At 39.4% G+C, this 20,976-nt stretch overlaps 1 pseudogene; it reads right to left on the bottom strand.

Moving 5' to 3' along the window:
• The window catches only part of LOC101358527 (autophagy-related protein 101 pseudogene), a 49,626-nt pseudogene extending 29,060 nt beyond the window's left edge, over positions 1 to 20,566 (bottom strand).
• Between the last annotated feature and the right edge of the window lie 410 nt (positions 20,567 to 20,976).

Raw genomic sequence — 20,976 nt, 5'->3', positions numbered from 1 at the left:
TACTATTAGTTCTAGTAGTTTTCTTGTGGAATCTTTGGGATTTCCTATGTATAAGATCTTATCATCTGTGAATAGGGAAATTTTTACTTCTTCTTTACCAATTTGTATGCCATTTATTTGCTTTTCTTACCTTATTGCTCTAGCTAGGACTTCCAGTACAATGTTGGATAAGAGTAGTGATAAAGAGCATCCTTGTCTGGTTCCTGTTCTCAAGGGGAATCCTTTTAGTCTCTCTCCACTGGAAATAAAGTTGGCTGTTGGTTTTGTATAAATGCCCTTTATTATGTTGTGGAATTTACCTTCTATTCTTATTTTGCTGAGAGTTTTTATCAGGAATGGGTGTTGGACTGTACCAAATGGCTTTTCTGTGTCAAAATATGATCATGTAATTCTTTTGTTTTATTTATGTGGTAGAGTACATTGATTTTCTAATGTGGAACCATCCCTGCATACCTGGAATGAATCCCACTTGGTCATCATGTATTATTTTTTTGATAAGCTGTTGAATTATATTGGCTAGAATTTTGTTGAGAATTTTTGCATCTATGTTCATGAGGGGTATTGGTCTGTAGTTTTCTTTTTTGTGGTATCTTTGCCTGGTTTTGGTATCAGGGTTTTGGTGGCTTGATGGAATGAATTTGGGAGTACCCCCTCCTTTTCTATGTTCTGATATAGTTTGAGTTGTAAGAGCTTTTTGTTGTTGTTATTGGAGTTTTTTTTTTATTACCTCTTCAATCTTTTCTTTTTTTATGGGTTTGTTGAGTTTTCCTACATCAATTTGTGTTAGTTTAGGTAGGTAGTGTGTTTCTATAAATTTTTCCATTTCTTCTATGTTTTCAAATTTGTTGGAGTACAATTATTCATACTAGTCTGTTTTGATACTTTTTATTTCGTTGTTTCTAGTGTAATGTCGCCCATCTCATTTCTTATTCTGGTATTTGCTTCCTCTCCTGGTTTTCTTTTGTCGATTTGGCCAATGGTTTGTTGATTTTGTCTGGTTGATTCTATTGTTTTTCTGTTCTATATTGCATTTAATTCTACTTTAATCTTTATTTCCTTTCTTCTGGTGACCGAACTTTTGCTGCTCTCTTTTTAGTTGTAGTGCTGATGTTTTGATTTTGGACATTTTTCTTTTTTGATGTGTGTGTTTATTGCTATAAATGTCCCTTGAGCACTGCTTTTGCTGTGTCCCAAAGGTTTGGTAAAGATGTGTTTTCATTCTCATTTGATTTTAGGAATTTTTTATTTTATCTTGTATTTCTTCTATTATCCAGTGATTTTTAAGTAAGGTGTTATTCAGTTTCCATGTATTTGATTTTTTTTCCTTGCTCTTTCTGTTATTGATATCAATTTTTATAGCATTGTGATCATAGAAAATGCTTTGTATTACTTTCATGTTTTGAATTTTATTGAGGTTTGCTTTGTGGCCTAAAATGTGGTCTATTCTGGAGAATGATCCATGTGCATTGGAAAAGAGTGTATACTTTGCAGCTGTTGGGTGGAGTGTTCTGTATATGTCTAAGAGGTCAAGTTGTGGTTGATTGTGACAGATCTTCTGTATCTTTTCTGAGCTTCTTTCTAGTTGTTCCGTCCTTCACCGAAAGTGGAGTGTTGAAGTCTCCTACTATTATTGTCGAACTGTCTATTTCTCTTTTCAATGATGTTAGAGTTTGTTTTATGTATTTTGATGCCCTGTCATTGGCTGTGTAAATATTTTTTATGGTTACGTCCTCTTGTGGATTGACCCTTTAATGATTATATAATGTCCTTCCTTATCTTTAAGGAGCCCTGGTGGTGTAGTGGTTAAAGTGATCTTCTGCTAACCGAAAGGTCGGCGGTTCAAAACAACCAGCGGCTCTATGAGAGAAAGCTATGACAGTCTGCTTCTATGAATATTTACAGCCTTGGAAACCCTATGGGGGTCACTATGAGTCAGAATTGACTCAACGGCAGTGGGTTTTGTTTTAGTTTTTTTGGCTCCTTATCCTTTATGGTGAATTTTGCTTTAAAGTCTATTTTATCAGATGTTAATATCACCACTCATACTCTTTTTTGGTTATTGTTTATTTGATATATTTCTTCCATCCTTTGAGTTCTAGTTTATTAATGTTTCTGTGTCTAAGGTGTGTCTCTAGTAGACAGCATATTGATGAGTTGTGTGTGTGTGTGTTTTTTTTTAAATCCATTCTGCCACTTGCTGTCTCTTTACTAGGGCATTTAAGCCATTTACGTTCAGTGTGATTATCGATAGGTATGAATTTACTATTGTCCTTTGTTTTGCTTTTTTTTTTTGTAGTGTCAACAGGTTCTTTATTCTGCTTAAGAGAAAAAAAAAAAAACAGAGCGGGGAGGGACTCGTACTATGGTCCCAGGTGGTCTAGGCTGCAGGGACGGTGGGACTTTAACCACCGTTAACCTTATTTCAGTTTGTGTTTGTCTTCTCAGTTTCTCTGTGTACTTACGGGAATTCCGTAAAGTTGCCTCCTGTACTAATGGTAATGGTAGCCAGCACATGTGAGGTGGAAATGGAGATGTAGAGAAGTTGGTAGATTTGAAATACATTTCGGAAGTAAAACTCATGTGATTTGTTGATGAATTAGATGTGAGACACAAGGGGTGAGAAATAAGAATTAATGAAAAATAATGCCTAGTATTTTTGTTTGTTTTTCTTTTTGTCTCTTGCAATTGATTAGATTTTGGTTCCATTTAATGATTGTGGAAAATCAGAGATTACATATTTTGGAAGGGAGTAGTTATCAAAAGCTCTCTTTTGGATATGTTTTGAGACACATATTAAGCATACAAACTGATACATCAAGTAAGCCATTTGATATGTAAGTCTGGAACTCATGAAAGAATTCTATCAGAGATAAAAATTTTGGAGTCATAAGAATAGAGATGGTATTTAAAGCACTGGGATTCAATGAGATCACCTAGGTTGAAAAAGTACATAGAGAGTAGAGATGACAGAATGCCCTGTAGTATTTCCGTATTTAGAGTTTGGACAGAGGAGGAAAAAATGAAATAGATTTAGGCATGGCCAGTGGCATACAAATAAATGTGATGACCAAAAAGCCAACAGGAAAGTATTTATTAAAAAGAGGAGGTGGTGAATTGTGGCAATGTCACTGGAGAGGTAGAGTTAGATGAGAATAGAGAAGAACAGAGAAGAATCCATTAAATTTTGGCAACAAGGAGGATTTTGGTGACATTGTCCAGAGAAGTTTCAGTTGTTGCTGTTGTTAGGTGCCATCAAGTCGGTTCCAATCCATAGCGACCCTATGTACAACAGAGTGAAACAATGCCCAATCCTGTGTCATCTTCACAATTGTTGCTATGTTTGAGACCATTGTTACAGCCACTGTGTCAATCTATCTCATTGAGGGTCTTCCTCTTTACTTTACCAAGCATAATGTCCTTCTCCGGGGACTGGTCCCTTCTAATAACATGTCCAGAATATGTGAGATGAAGTCTCGCCATCCTTACTTCTAAGGAGCATTCTGGTTGTACTTCTTCCAAGACAGATTCGTTCATTCTTCTGGCAGTCCATGACAAGCTGACAAACACATGGTGGAAGCTTCAGTAGAGTGGTCGTTTTATAAGCCATATTAAAGTGGGTTAACTGATTAATGGGGCTTAAAGTGATTTAAAAATTAAGAAAAATAATAATAACAACATACAGTTGGATTAAAGACTTGCCTAAAATAAAAGAACAAATAAACTGTAGGGGACATAGTACATTGTATAGATTTATTAAGAAAGAAATAACAAACTTGGAAATAACACAAAAGAATGAGTATGTGTCCTATCAATAACATACTGGAGCACTGTTTACCAGGCCTCCCCAGGTATTATTTAATTTTCCAGGGAAATGTAACTTTTTTGACATACTAATTAGTATTCGTTGAGGGCAGACTCTATAAGTTAAATATTAATTTGTATATTTTTATCTGTTAGAGATACAAATGATTTCCATCTGGTGGAAACCACCGCAAACGTTGTGATTTTATTGTCTTGTAAGACATTAATTCATCTTACCATTTCAGGAGGTAGCATATAGTATTGAAGGAAGAGGTCCAAGATGCACTGAAAGCATTGGCAAAAAACAAGGTTTCAGGAATTGATGGAATACCGATTGAGATGTTTCAACAAATGGATGCAGCACTGGAAGTACTCACTCATCTATGCCAAGAAATTTTGAAGACAGCTACCTGGCCAACCGACTGGAAGACATCCATATTTATGCCTATTCTAAAGAAAGGCAATCCAATTGTAAGTGGAAATTATTGAACAATATCATTAATATCACACACAAGTAAAATTTTGCTAAAGATCATTCAAAAGCGGTTGCATCAGTACATTGACAGGGAACTGCCAGAAATTCAAGTTGAATTCCGAAGAGGACGTGGAAGCAGGGATATCATTGCTGACATCAGATGAATCCTGGCTGAAAGTAGAGAATACTAGAAAGACGTTTACTTGTGTTTTATTGACTATGCAAAGGTATTTGACTGAGTGGATCATAACAATTTATGGATAATATTGATAGAGGCAGTTGTCCGAACAGAACAAGAGGATACTTCGTGGTTTACAGTCTGGAAAGGTGTGCTTCAGGTGTATCCTTTCACAATACTTATTCAATCTGTATGCTGAGTAAATAATCCTAGAAGCTGGACTATATGAAGAAAGGGGCATCAGGATTGGAAGAAGACTCATTAACAACCTGCGTTATGCAGATGACACAACCTTGCTTGCTTAAAATGAAGAAGACTTGAAGCACTGATGAAGATCAAAGACCACAGACTTCAGTATGGATTACACCTCAACATAAAGAAAACAAAAATCCCTACAACTGGATCAATACGTAACATCATGATAAATGGAGAAAAGATTGAATTTGTCAAGGATTTCATTTTACTTGGATCCACAATCAACACCCATGGAAGCAGCAGTCAAGAAATCAAAGGAGGCGTTGCATTGGGCAAATCTGCTGCAAAAGACCTCTTTAAAGTGTTGGAAAGCAAAGATGTCACCTTGAAAACTAAGGTGCGCCTGACCCAAGCCATGGTGTTTTCAATTGCCCCATATGCATGCGAAAGCTTGATGATGAATTGTGGTGCTGGTGAAGAACAATGAATATACCATAGACTGCCAAAAGAATGAACAAATTTGCTCTTTAGAAGCAAGGATGGCGAGACTATGTCTCACATACTTTGGACATGTTATCAGGAGGGATCAGTCCCCGGAGAAGGATAACATGCTTGGTAAAGTGGAGGGTCAGCGAAAAAGAGGAAGACCCTCAACGAGACGGATTGACACAGTGGCTACAACAATGGGCTCAAGCATAACAACGATTGCGAGGATGGCACAGGACCAGGCAGTGTTTCATTCCGTTGTACAAAGGGTCGCTATTAGTGGGAACAAACTCAATGGCACCTAACAACAACAAAAGACATTAACTAGTTTTGTATCTATTCTAGCAATCGTACTCCAAACGTCTTTCTTCAGTGTCAGTATATACTCAGTTACTCAAATGTTCTTTGAATCAACTTTATCATTCTGCTGATTGACTCTTTAATGAGTCAAATAAATTTTTGGTATGTGTTCATTTCTTTCTACATTTATATGAGAATTGTGTTTTTAACTTTTTGCAAATTATACCTTGAGAGTTTTAGAGGTCTCAGAAGTAAATATTTGTCATGTTCATTCCCCATCCTCTATTTTTAAAATTATAATTTGGCAGACCAACTATTTCAAATCTCATGTTGCCTATTTCTTTCAGATATATGTAAAAATAAAATTTGATGTTTGTTTCAGGTTAGCTTCTCTGGGAAGTCGATGTTGAGATGGAGTTTAGAGTGTACATCTTATAAATTCACAGCCTGGCAAAGAAAGGGAGGAAGCAGGATTGGACAGGAGTAGCTGTTGGAGCATGATTCAGACCTGACAAAATTTCTTACAGCTCAACAGGGAGCCTGGAAGCAAAATTACTAGTAAGGAGATCCTTGTTGGGAGGATGGCTAGGCCCTTGTATAACCATCTTGCTTAGTCATAGGCAACTGCCCTAGAAAAGTATAACCTTGGCTTAAAAGCTGATGTGGACTGTGATGAAGCTAACAGCTTGAGGCTGTCAACGAGCCAGTATCCTTACAGTTGAACAGCAAGTTCTTTGTAGAAGGGGCATCTAAATGCTGCAAAGAGTGGGGCATGTTGGCCCATAATTTAAGTCACAAACATTTAATAGATAATTTTGCATATGAAAAAAGAAAAAATATAAATCAATTCAATTTGCTAAGCAATAAGAATAATAACATTTTGGACGACTTACTATGGCAAGACACTATCTAGCATTTCATAGCATTATCTACCTTTTTCCCATCTTATTCAGCACACCAAGGAGGAAAAACATATAAATATACAAAATGAATTGTTTTACTCTCCATAATTTTAAATCTCATATCTGAGCACCAAGAAACATTAACTACAAACTGCATTGTTTAGAAAGGAATATCACAATTTTATTGCAGTATACACTGATTTGAAAAGATTCAATTATGATAAGAGTAATTCATTCATAAAAATATTCTAGCATAAAATAGTACAAAATATCAAATAGATATTAATGCATGCCATTTAATAACCCCCCTCTCCCAAACTGAAAACCAAACCTGTTGTAGTCGAGCAGACTTCAACTCATAGTGACCCTACAGGACAGAGTAAAACTGCCCAATAGGGTTTCCAAGGAGCAGACAGTGGATTTGAACTGCCGACCTTTTGGTTAGCAGCAGAGCTCTTACCCACTGCACCACCAGAGCTCTAATAATCCCCCAAGCCACATTAATTGAAGGGTATGCATGCTTAGAGGCATATGTAATTCTAAGTATTGAGCTATAAATATTTCCCTTTATTGATTATAGAACTTTTACAGATTTTCAAATAAACTAAGTGCAAAACTATACAGATTTTAAATAGAGTGGCATTTACAACACTTTCAAAGAGTATGAATTTTCATTTTTAAACTTTTTTTTCATTTTCAATCCAGATCATTTAATTTCTTAAAGTAAATATGCAAGAGAGAAAAAGTGCAGTTAGGTTAAAAAAATATATTCATGGGCTAAGTAATTAGATTTGTGTCCATAAAACAGAGAACTATCTGTGAAAAGTGGTTGAATTAACAGTTCAAAGAATATACACTGTGATGGTTAAGATTGTTTGTCAACTTGGCTGGGCCATGATTCTTAGTGTTTTAATGAAATCACTCCCATGATTGAATATACTGTGAGTAGCCTATCAGATGAAAGGGAGTCTCCTTGGGGGTGTGGCCCACATCTGAATATAAGCAGAAATTCTGGCTTTTTGCTCTCTCTGGATCCTGCGGCTGCCTTCTGTCACCTCATCTCCAGTTCTTGGGACTTGAGCTGTCAGCTTATCTGCCAAACTTGGGATTTTTCGATCTGCACAGCCTGTGAGTGGGAGCCCTGCTCTCCAACCTGCTGATCTTGGGCTTGCCAGCTTCTGTGGCTGTGTGACTTGGGAGAGGCCTTTACCTGTTCCACAGACTTGGGACGTTCTAGCCTCTACAATCGCATGAGCTGTTTCCTTGATATACATCTCTCTATATATATTTATGCACTTTACTGGTTTTGCTTCTCTAGAGAACCCAGCCTAAGACATTTTGGTACCAAGAGTGGTTCTAGAGAAACAAAATTGTAAGGATGAGTTTTCTAAATTGGTTCTCAAGTCTGGTTAGTCTTAAAGACGTTGACGACTCTGCTTCCAGCAGTAAAGAGGTCACTGCTAGTCCATGGAGTGAGGTGGAGATACAAATATGCAAAATATCACGACCAGTAGATCAGGTATTGGTGAAAGGCGAGGCTCAGGGCGAACACATGTGCGACATCTTTCTACAGCTTTGTCAGAATGAGGAGTATAAGGAAGCTGATTGGTTTATACTAATTTCGCTAGACAAACTGGTGAAGGAAAGAGATGTGCTCAGAGCTTCAGCCTCAAGGCTCAAGTGCCGCATACGTGACCTCAAGGCTTCCACTTGTGCTTTGAAAGAAAGCCTTATTTCTTGTAGTAACAGAGCTGAAATTGCTGAAAACCAAACCCAGAGTCTTATTGTAAGAGTGGCTGAATTACAATGCCAGCTCAATTGCAAACCTTGAGAGGTGTCTGAAGTTAAGGTAAGGGGATTGATTGGGAAGAGATGGGATCTGAGACTTGGGATGGGGACATATGGGCAGATAATCAGGAAGCTGGGGCACTAAGCCCGGAAATTCCGTTGAATTACTCCTGCCAGCAGAACCAGTCCCATCTGAAGAGATTACTTCATGTTTGTCTGCTAAACCACCCTGCCCAGAAAAACCATTAGCCCCTCCACTCCCTTCTAATGAGATTAGCCCTAGCCCAGCTGCCTCTAAAGAGCCCTTGCCTGAGTCATTGCCTGGAGCATTGCCTGAGGCAGATGCTTTACAAGATAATGCTGAATGTTCTCAAAACAATTCCACACCACCAATTCTGGCTTCTAGACCTATAACTAGGCTTAAGTCCCAGCGAGCCCCAAAAGGTGAAGTACAAAGTGTGACCCAGGAGGATGTACGCTACACTCCAAAAGAACTACTTGAGTTTTCTAATATGTACAAACAGAAACCTGGGGAATATGTGTGGAATGACTATTAAGGGTGTGGGAAAATGGTGCAAGGAACATAAAGATGGATCAGTCTGAGTTTATTGATATGGGCCCACTAAGCACAGATTGTTCATTCAATGTTTCAGCTAGAGAAGTTAGGAAAGGATCTAATAGTTTATTTGGTTGGGTTGCTGCAGCATGGATTATGAGGTGGCTGACACTAAATAAAGTTGAAGTACCAGACCTGCCTTGGTATACTGTAGAAGAATGTATCCAAAGGCTTAAGGAAATTGTCATGCTAGAGTAGATTTATCAAGTTAGACCCACAGACCCACACATGGAGTGTCCAGAGGACACACTTTTTACCACAACTGCGAGGAACAAGTTTGTGAAGGGAGCTCCAGTATCCTTGAAGACTGCTGTGATTGCTATTTTATGTAAGTCATATTTGACAGTGGGAACTTCCCTAACTGAATTAAGACACCTAACTACAATGGGGTTGATTGGACCCCATGGTAGTAGGGGCCAAGTGGCTGCACTCAATTGACAAAGACAAGGTGGGCATGGTTACAGTAATAGACAGAGGAGTCAAAGCGGTAATCAGAATAGTCTGACTCGTATGGACTTATGGTGTTGGCTACTTAGTCATGGTGTCCCTAGGAGTGAAATAGATAGGAAATCTACTAAATATTTACTTGATCTATACAAATGGATGAATTCTAGGTCAGGTGAACAGCAGTCTAACTCGAATCGCCAGAATAGAGAGTCATGGTCCCTCAATCAATTCCCAGATTTGAGCAAGTTTAAAGATCTACAACCCCCTGAATGAAGGGGAGGCCGGCTCCCCTTGAGGAAGGACTCCAATACACTGCCAAAAATTTTTACTGTTAATCTTTCTCCCAGCCTTCCCCAAAGGGATTTATGGCCTTTTATGAGAGTGACTGTTCATTGGGGAAAAGGAAATAATCAGACTTTTGGGGGATCACTGGATACTGGCTCTGAACTGACACTAATTCTAGGAGACCCAAAACATCACTGTGGCCCACCAGTCAGAGTGGGGGCATATGGAGGTCAGCTTATTAATGGAGTCTTGGCTCATGTCTGTCTCACAGTAGGTCCAGTGGGTCCCCGAACCCATCCTGTAGTGATTTCCCCAGTTCCAGAATGCATAATTGGAATAGATATACTCAGCAACTGGCAGAACCCCCACACTGGATCCCTGACAAATAGAGTAAGGGCTATTATGTTAGGGAAAGCCAAGTGGAAGCCATTAGAACTGCCCCTACCTAGGAAAATAATAAACCAAAAGCAATACCACATTCCTGGAGGGATTTCAGGGATTACTGCCACCATCAAGGACTTGAAGGATGGAGGGGTGGTGATTCCAACCACATCCCCATTCAACTCGCCTATTTTGCCTGTGCAAAAAACAGATAGATCTTGGAGAATGACAGTAGATTATCGAAAACTTAACTAGGTGATGACTCCAGTTGCAGCTGCTGTTCCAGATGTAGTTTCATTGCTTGAGCAAATTAATACATCTCCTGGTACCTGGTATGCAGTTATTGACCTAGCTAATGCCTTTTTCTCCATACCTGTTTCAAAGGACCACCAGAGGCACTTTGCCTTCAGCTGGCAAGGCCAACAATACACCTTTACTTGCCTACCTCAGGGCTAATTAACTCTCTAGTCCTATGTCATAATTTAGTCTGCAGGGACCTTGATCACCTTTCCCTTCCACAAGACATCACACTGGTCCGTTACATTGATGACATTATGCTGATTGGACCTAGTAAGGAAGAAGTATCAATGACTCTGGACTTATTGATAAAACATTTGTGTGCTAGAGGGTGGGAGATTAATCCCACAACAATTCAGGCACCTTCCACTTCGGTGAAATTTCTAGGGGTCCAGTGGTGTGGGGCATGTTGAGACATTCCTTCTAAAGTGAAGGATAAGTTGTTGCATCTTGCTGCTCCCACAACTAAAAAGGAGGCACAATGCCTAGTGGGCCTCTTTGGATTTTGGAGGCAACATATTCCTCATTTGGGTGTGCTACTCCGGCCTATTTATCAAGCGACTCAAAAAGATTCTAGTTTCAAGTGTGGGATCAGAACAAGAGAAGGCTCTGCAACAGGTTCAGGCTGCTGTGCAAGCCGCTCTGCCACTTGGACCATGTGATCCAGCTGATCCAATGGTGCTTGAAGTGTCAGTGGCAGATAGAGATGCTGTTTGGAGTCTTTGGCAGGCCGTTATCGGTGAATCACAGTGCAGACCGTTAGGATTTTGGAGCAAAGCTCTGCCATCCTCTGCAGATAACTACTCTCCTTTTCAGAAACAACTTTTGGCTTGTTACTGGGCCTTAGTGGAGACTGAACACTTAACCATGGGACACCAAGTCACCATGAGGCCTGAGCTGTCCATCATGAACTGGGTGTTGTCTGACCCACAGAACCATAAAGTTGGACATGCACAGCAGCACTCCATCATTAAATGGAAGTGGTATATTTGAGATCGGGCCCAAGCAGGACCCAAAGGCACAAGTAAGTTGCATGAGGAAGTAGCCCAAACGCCAGTCTCCACTCCTATCACATTACCTTCCATCTCCCAGTCTACACCTATGGCCTCATGGGGAGTTCCTTATGATCAGTTGACTGAGGAAGAGAAAACTTGTGCCTGGTTTACAGATGGTTCTGTGCGATACGCAGGTGCCACTCGAAAGTGGACCGCGACAGCACTACAGCCCCTTTCTGGGACCTCCCTGAAGGACAGTGGTGAAGGGAAATCTTCTCAAAGGACAGAACTTCGAGCAGTGCACCTGGTTGTTCACTTTGCTTGGAAGGAGAAATGGCCAGATGTGCAATTATATACTGATTCATGGGCTGTGGCCAATGGTTTGGCTGGATGGTCAGGGACTTGGAAGGAACATGATTGGAAAATTGGAGACAAGGATTTATGGGGAAGAGGTATGTGGATAGACCTCTCCGAATGGGCCAAAGAAGTGAAGATATTTGTGTCTCATGTGAATGCTCATCAAAGGGTGACCTCAGCAGAGGATGATTTTAACAATCAAGTGGATAGGATGACGCGTTCTGTGGACACCAGTCATCCTCTTTCCCCAGCTACTCCTGTCATTGCTCAATGGGCTCATGAACAAAGTGGCCATGGTGGCAGGGATGGAGGTTATGCATGGGCCCAGCAGCATGGACTTCCACTCACCAAGGCTGACATGGCCACAGCCTCTGCTGAGTGCCTAATCTGCCAACAGCAGAGACCAACACTAAGTCCCCGATATGGCACCATCCCTCGAGGTGATCAGCCAGCAACCTGGTGGCAAGTTGATTATATTGGACCACTTCCATCATGGAAATGGCAGAGTTTTGTCCTTACTGGAATAGACACTTACTCTGGATATGGATTTGCCTTCCCTGCATGCAATGCTTCTGCCAAAACTACCATCCATGGACTTACAGAATGCCTTACCCACCGTCATGGTATCCCACACAGCATTGCCTCAGATCAAGGGACTCACTTCACAGCAAATGAAGTGTGGCAGTGGGCCCATGCTCATGGAATTCACTGGTCTTACCATGTTCCCCATCATCCTGAAGCAGCTGGCTTGATAGAACAATGGAATGGCCTTCTAAAGACACAATTACAGTGCCAGTTAGGTGGCAATACCTTGCTGGGTTGGGGCAATGTTCTCAAGGAGGCTATATATGCTTTCAACCAGCGTCCAATATATGGTGCTTTTTATCCCATTGCCAGCATTCACAGGTCCAAGAATCAAGGGGTGGAAATGGGAGTGGCACCACTCACTATTACCCCCAGTGACCCACTTGCAAGATTTTTGCTTCCTGTCCCCTCGACCTTATGCTCTGCAGGCCTAGAGGTCTTAGTTTCAAAGGGAGGAATGCTCCCACCTGGAGACATATCACTGATTCCGTTGAACTGGAAGTTAAGAATGCCACCTGGCCACTTTGGGCTCCTTATGCCTCTGGATCAACAGGCAAAGAAGGGAGTTACCATACTGGCTGGTGTGATTGATCTTGATTACTTAGAGGAAATCAGATTGATATTACATAATGGAGGTAAAGAAGAGTATGTCTGGAATGCGGGAGATTCCTTAGGGCGTCTCTTAGTACTACCGTGCCCTGTGATTAAAGTCAATGGAAAACTACAGCAACCTAATTCTGACATGACTACTAATGACCCAGAAACTTCAGGAATGAAGGTTTGTGTCACCCCACCAGGCAAAGAACCACGACCAGCTGAGGTGCTTGCTGAGGGCAAAGGGAATACAGAATGGGTGGTGGAAGAAGGTATTTCTAAATACCAGTTACGGCCACGTGACCAGTTGCAGAAACGGGGACTGTAATTGTTATGAGTATTTCTGCTTTGTGTGCATAAAATATTTTTTTTTCCTTCACTTATAAAATATAAGCTGTAAACGGGGCTAGTGCATTTTCGATTGTACACGTTTTAGTTGTATCATGTTTTGCGCAAGTATGACTTTCTAATTGATTGATTATATATGGTTTAATGAGATATGTACATTGGTCAAGTTGACAAGGGGTGGACTGTGATGGTTAAGATTGTGTGTCAACTTGGCTGGGCCATGATTCTCAGTGTTTTAATGTAATCACTCCCATGACTGAATATACTGTGAGTAGCCAATCAGATGAAAGGGAGTCTCCTTGGGGTTGTGGCCCACATCTGAATATAAGCAGACATTCTGGCTTTTTGCTCTCTCTGGATCCTGCGGCTGCCTTCTGTCACCTCATCTCCAGTTCTTGGGACTTGAGCTGTCAACTTATCTGCCGAACTTGGGATTTTTCGATCTGCACAGCCTGTGAGTGGGAGCCGAGCTCTCCAACCTGCAGATCTTGGGCTTGCCAGCTTCTGTGGCTGCGTGACTTGGGAGAGGCCTCTACCTTGATCCACGGACTTGGGACTTTCTAGCCTCTACAATCACATAAGCAGCTTCCTTGATATAAATCTCTCTATGTATATATATTTATACACTTTACTGGTTTTGCTTCTCTAGAGCACCCAGCCTAAGATATACATTCATCAGGATACCATTTATAAAGATGATGATCAGCTTAAACACTGACATTTTAAAACTCTGTAGATCTGGCTTGGTGTGCTTAAAAAATAACTTTAAATTTTTTTATGTCAGGAATCTATATCAGTAAACAACATTAATAAAGGTAAAATTTGATAAAGATGAATAGTCAATAAAATTTAAAAAAATTAAAAGTAGCAAATATTATTTCTATAAAAAATTTAACTTATATTTTGCGTTGATTAATATTTCCAAAATTGCTCTATCTTGGTTTATAAACTTAACCATCTCTTTTCTCAGATTGTTACCTCGGGGAATTTCATTTAAAACAACAAATAATTTTAAAGGAAATTTTTCTCCATCTTTGGGAAAACTTATTTTATTTAGTACAGAATTTCCCTTTCATTTCCCTCCTTTTCTCTAGATTGTAGCTATGGTAAGGCTTGCAAATTACAGTATTTAGGCAAATAATGTGTGCTATCTATGTTTGTTTGCCTGCTGTGCCTTCCCCTCCTCTCCCAGGTATTTTTGTAAGTGTGATACGTTAATATTTTTTACAGTAACATGTGGGAGAGGATTGGCATGGCAGAGCTTGTGAGGGTGCCTGGTGGGGGAAGGACAGTAGAGAGTGTTACACTCACTGGCCACTTATCTTCAGCGATTTTTTGAATTAGTCTCTAGAGTGAAAATGTCAAGAAAGTTCATATGACTCTCCAAAGACAACAAATTTTAAGAACAACTTTGCTGCAGATATACGTTGTGTTTCTATTTTTTTAGCACAATGGTTCATTTATTAAATTTTCTCAAACACAAATTAAATATACCTTGCAGCCCTAATCTTTGAAAAAAGTATTTCTTTTGTGTTACCTCTGCTAGATCCCTAAACATCTCTAAACAGAAAATTTTATTAAACTCTCTTTATCCACCTTCCATATTATCCTGTAAGTAAATATCAAATTAAGACTTTCCAGGAATCTAATCCTCCTACCTTCTTGACACACATGGCTAAAATCTTGCAATGGCCCCCAGTAACCAAAAGTATAGTAAAATGTCTACCCTTTTAGCACAGCATGCATGGCCTCAAAGGGCTGACCTCTGCCTGTCTTTCCATACTTATCTCTCAATATTTCTGTCTCAATCCCAGCTCTAACAATAGCCATGGTAATGCCTGTCTTCCAGGTAGCCATCTCTGATTCACCCTTCCTCACTCTTTACTAAGGACAGAGTCCCTTTTTTTCTCCCAGTAGCATTGTATGCATGCCTTTATCATTGCATTCTTCTCATTTTATTGTGATTATCAATCTCCACGCTATAGTTTGCTTCAAAAGGACCTATGTTGTAGACATCTTTGCATCTAAAATTTCAAGCTCTGACAATTCACTTATGTGATATATTTCTTCCGAATTCACAGTAACATTTTTGAATTCATGTATATTTTTTCTACATATACACAACCTAATCTGCTGATATCAGAGTGCTCAGAATGTAAAATGTGTACGATCATAGTGAATATGTCAAACTGAGGCACTCTCATTTTTCCTTTGCATAAGGCAACTTTCTTGAATTATTAAGAGAGAGAATACTGACTTTAATGTAAATGAAAAGAAAAATTTTGTGTCTTTTCCCTCCATTAACCTCCTGCTGGTGGTTGGCATTGTGTGTACAATATATTTACTTCTTCTCTTTTTCTAATGCTCGGATTTACCTATCAGAGCTTTTTAGAATTCCTATTAAATAGCGATTCTATTTACCTCCTTGTACTAGCAACTTAATACGTCTTATCTTGTCAGGCGCTGAGCATGGAATAGCTTGTATTTCTAAACACATTACTAGAGTTCTGGCTTCTTTGAAATTTTCCTCTAATGCTCTAAATCTAGCCTGTTGGATTGTATATTTGTTTACACCTTTGTGTTATAACTGGATTCTCATTTACCTTCCTTCTACTAAGCTTGTTTTTCTGTGCTAAAGCTTTTCTTGATTTTGGTAGCTTATTGAAAATACTATACAGCTAGATTTATCATTTTTCATTTATACAGTTATCCTATCTACATTAGAACGGTTTAATTGTATTATTTTTTGATTGGCAATAATAAAATGGTGAGAACTACTAGATCAGCTTTTGCTACATGAAAAATCAGCCCAAACTCAATAATTTAAAACAAAAAATTGTTCTTGGAGTTCCCTGTAGGTCAGCTGATTTAGGCTGGACTCAGCTGGGTGGTGTTGCAGTGGAGCTTCTTTATGTATATGTAGGTTGGCTCAGCAGAGGTGTAACTAGGGTATGGTAGGTGTGATGGTTAAGATTGTGTGTCAACTTGGCTGGGCCATGATTCTCAGTGTTTATATGTGATCACTCCTGTGATTGAATATGCTGTGAGTAGCCAATCAGATGAAAGGGAGTTTCCTTGGGGGTGTGGCCTGAATCTGAATTTAAGCACACGTTCTGGCTTTTTGCTCACTCTGGATCCTGCGGCTGCCTCCTGTCATCTCACCTCCAGTTCTTGGGACTTGAGCTGTCAGCTTATCTGCTGAACTTGGGATTCATCAATCTTCACAGCCTGTGAGCAGAGCCCTGCTCTCTGACCTGCCAATCTTGGGTTTGCCAGCCCCTGCAGCTATGTGAATCAGGAGAAACCTTGCAGTCTTGCCTGCTGATCTTGGAACTTGTTAACCTTCACAGCCTGTAAGCGGGAGCCCTTCTCTCTGACCTGCTGATCTTGGGCTCGCCAGCTTCTGTGGCTGCGTGAATTGGGAGAGGCCTCTACCCTGTTTCACCGACTTGGGACATTCTAGCCTCTACAGTCACGTGAGCCATTTCCTTGATATAAATCTCTCTCTCTATATATATATATTTATATGCTTTACTGGTGTTGCTTCTCTAGAGAACCCAGCCTAAGACAGTAGTTACAGCAGGTATTGCACTGACTCTGGGTGCATGGCACCAATGAGCAGTTTCTGTTAACCTCGTATAGCCAGAAGTATATCTACAGAAAATGACGCCTATGGCAAGCAGCGAAATTGCACCCCTGTCTAAACATCTGACACCCCACTTTTAGATAACTTTACCATAATATGAGGTTAAAAAAAAATACAAGTCAGGCTCGTTAGTCTTTTAAATAACACATTACAATGCTTGAGTAAGGACGTTGGGTCATACTGGGTTATAGAAACTGCTCAGTGGCGCCACGTGCCTAGGGCTGGTGCAATACCCTAGATATGCCACTGGCTGGCTGGCAGAATTTACTTTAGGCTGGGAGCCAAGAAGCTTAGCTGGGGAAGTTCTGTCCCATGTGCCTTGAATCCATGAACTCAGCAACCTTATCCCACTGACCCATACACCAGAACTAATTGAAAACTGTGTCAGTTGGGTTCTCTGAGAAAGAGACAACAAGATGGAATTAGACATGCAAGAAATTTATTGGTAAAATGCTTCTGAGAGTTAACAGCAAGTAGGAATAGGAGTAAATGACTAGAGCCTGCAGACACCAATGTAGATCTGACACCTGTGAAAGGGGAGAAAGAAGTAAGGAGAATTTGGTAGAATGAACCTCAGACTTCAGCACAACTTTAAGAAAGTTATTGCCAGATGAACGAGGAGTCACCAAGCAAAGACTGCCCATTACAGAAATGCTATGTTGGTCAGGGATGTCCTGGTGCTTGTATATCCATTGTGTTAAGTTACTGGCTGGAACCGATCTGGGGAGAATAGGGCCTTGGCATGAATGCTGAGGCAGATCCAAAGTGTGTGGCAGAAAGAGGCTGTCAGTGAATTACTCTCCTTTCAGTTTCTCTTTTGAAGGGAGATCTGAATGACAAACCTACATGGCTGCTACTAAGACTCTGTATAGATCAGTGAACATTAGTACTTATTTCAATCAATCAAGTTTAGATTAATGGACTCATTCTGTTCCATCTAGAGTGTAAGTTTCTACGTCCTGATTAATATAACCATAAAAGAGAAACATTTTTTTACCTTGGAAAAAAGTAATTAAATGCATTATTTAAATTAATTACATCAGTTGATTTCTTCACTGTATGTGCTCTTGACTGGTAAGTTAGAAACAAATAAATAACCCATAATAGCCAACACAATACTGAAGAAGAAGAACAGAGTACTGACACTACTCAACCTCAAGACTTAATATAAAGTTATAGTAATCAAGACAGTGTAGTATTGTGAAAAAATAGACAAATAGATCAATGAAACAGAATAGAGAGTTCAGAAATAGACTTATGTAAATATAGCCAACTGATCTTTGACAAAGGAGCAAAGACAATTGTTTGGATTGAATTGTGCCCCCCAAAACGTGTGTCAACTTGGCTAGGCCATGATTCCCAGTATTGTGTGGTTGCTCTCCATTTTGTGATCTGATGTAATTTTCCTGTGTTTTGTAAATTCTAACCTCTATGATGTTAATTAAGCAGGATTAGAGGCAGTTATATTAAAGAGGAAGGACACAATCTACAGGATTAGGTTGTATCTTGAGTCAATCTTTTTTGAGATATAAAAGAGAGAAGTGAACAGAGAAGAGAGGGACCTCATTACCACCAAGCAAGAAGAGCCAAGAGTGGAGTGCATCCATTGGACCTGGGCCCCCGTGCTGAGAAGCTCCTAGAATAGGGGAAGATTGATGACAAGGACTTTTCCCCAGAGCCAACAGAGAGAAAGCCTTCCCCTGGAGCTGGCGTCCTGAATTTGGACTTCTAGCCTCCTAAACTGTGAGAGAATAAACTTCTGTTTGTTAAAGCCATCTACTTGTGGTATTTCTGTTATAGCAGCACTAGATAACTAAGCCAGCAATTCAATAGGGAGAGGATAATCTTTTCAACAAATGGTGCTGGAAAAACTAGACATCCTCATGCAAAAAAAAAAAAAAAACAAAAAACTAGACACAGACCTTACACCTCTCACAAAAATTAACTCAAAATGGATCATAGGCTTAAATGTAAAGCACAAAAATATAAAACTTCTAAAAGATAACATAGGAGAAAATCCAGGTGATCTTGGGTTTTGCAATGATTTTTAGATACAACACCAAAAGCATAATCCATGAAAAAGATTAATAATTTGAACTTCATTAAAATTAAAAACTTCTACTCTGTAAAAGACATGACACTGTTAAAAGAATGAAAAGACAAGCCTCAGACTGGGAAAAGTATTTTCAAAACACATATCTGATAAAGGACTTGTATCAAAACTATACAAAGAACTCTTAAACGTTAACAATATAAATCAAATAACTTAATTAAAAAATGGGCAAATAATCTAAATAGGTACCTCACCAGAGTAGATATAATACAAATATTTACATTATGGAGTTGCAAATTAAAAGCAATGTGATGCCACTATACATCTATTAGAATGGCTAAAATACCAAACACTGACAACACCAAACGCTAGTGAGGATGTGGAGCAACAGAGACTTTTCATTCATTGCTAGTGTGAATACAAATGGTTCAGCCACTTTGGAAGACAGTTTGGCAGTTTCTTACAAAGCTAAACATAGGCTTACTATACTATCCAGCAATTGTGCTTCTAGGTATTACCCAACTGAGTTGAAAACTATGTCCACATAAAAATCTGCACACAAATGTTTATAGCATCTTTATTCATAATCACCAAATATTGAAAGCAACCAAGATGTCCTTCAATAGGTGAATGGATAAACAAACTGTGGTACATTCATACAATGGAATATTTTTCAGTGATAAAAAGAAATGAGCCATCGAGCCATGAAAACATATGGTGAAACCTTAAATGTGTATTGTTAAGCCAGTCTGAAAAGGCTACATACTGTATGATTCCAACTATATGACATTCTGGAAAAGATAAAACTATAGCGACAGTAAAATGATCAGTGGTTGCCAGGAGTTCAGGGGGAGGAGGAGAGGAATGAATAGGTGAAGCAAAGGGAACTTTAAGGGCAGTGAAACTGTTCTGCGTGATACTGTAATGGTGGATACTTGACATTATGCATTTGTCAAAACCCATAGAACAGTGCAGATAGTCCTGGGTTACGAACGCGATCTGTTCCTAAGTGTGCTTTAAATCGAATTTGTAGGTAAGTCGGGACAGGTGCATATGGTTCTTACTTAGCCTTAACTTTTGCGCGAGAAAAGGCTCAAAGCCTTCTCAATGATTTGAAAGCTGCATGTGCAGCAAGTGAAGGCCACTGTGATGAAGACTTTGTTGCGAGTAGGGGTTGGTTCAATTGTTTCAAAGTGAGGGAAAATTTACATAACATTGAAGAACAAGGACGAGTTGTCTGTAAATCCTGTAAATCAAAGTTAGTAACCTGGGAAATTACTGTACCACACAAAGAATGAACCCTAATGTAAACTATGAACTTAGTTAATATTAATGTATCAATATTGGTTTGTCAATTTTAACAAATGTACCACACTAGTGCAAGATGTAAATAATAGTGGAAAATGTGTGCATGGGAGAGAGGGTATATGGTAGCTCTCTGTACTACCTGCTCAATTTTTCCATTAACCTGAAACTGTTCTAAAATAAAGTTTATTAATTTAAAACAAACAAGAATCTCAGAACTTCTTGACTCATGGCACAGTGGTCTTTGTCTTTGCTTTAACAGGTTTTAGAAAGACATAAATTGGCTTTCTGATTCTGCCTCTTGCTAGTTATATGATCTTGGTCATTTCTCTGAACCACAGTTTTCCTATCTGTGAAATAGGGTTAACAATACCTAACACACAATGTGGTGTGTACCCTTAGCTGGAGGAACTTCTGCATGGGTTCCTCTATGCATATCACTCCCTTCCTCCTTTTTCAAATACCTTTTTCCTATTACTAAATGGAGACGACCTGGCCCAAACACGCTTTGCATGCCTTCTTCTTGCACCATGTTTATTCAACAATCCACTCGTCTTTCTCCATCATGACTCACATGTCTCTGTTTTGCTCTTCCTTTCTCTACTTCTTAAAATCCCAGTGCACAATTTAGAAAATAGCTAGAGGGTTCTCAATAAGGTAGGGATGAGTTGTTCAGCATTATAATAAGGGATTCTTTCTGTTGAATTATAGAAATAGAGACCATACCCTAGCCTTAGCTCTATGAGAGGTCCTAAAAATAATAATGAATAAAACATGATTCCTGCCTTTAAGTAACTCACAATCAGAAAGAGGAGATGCATTTGAAGAAACCACACTGATACAGTCATCAACACCCCAGTGTGAATTTGTTTTCCATACTTTTCTCAGAACATATTGAAGAGGGAGATTATACTGAATGCTGGGAATCAGGTTGGGAGGTGT

Source organism: Trichechus manatus, unplaced genomic scaffold (assembly GCF_000243295.1).
Source record: "Trichechus manatus latirostris isolate Lorelei unplaced genomic scaffold, TriManLat1.0 scaffold00159, whole genome shotgun sequence".
NCBI lineage: Eukaryota > Metazoa > Chordata > Mammalia > Sirenia > Trichechidae > Trichechus > Trichechus manatus.
Note: the sequence above shows the minus strand (reverse complement) of the source record. Positions and strands in the feature narration are given on the sequence as shown.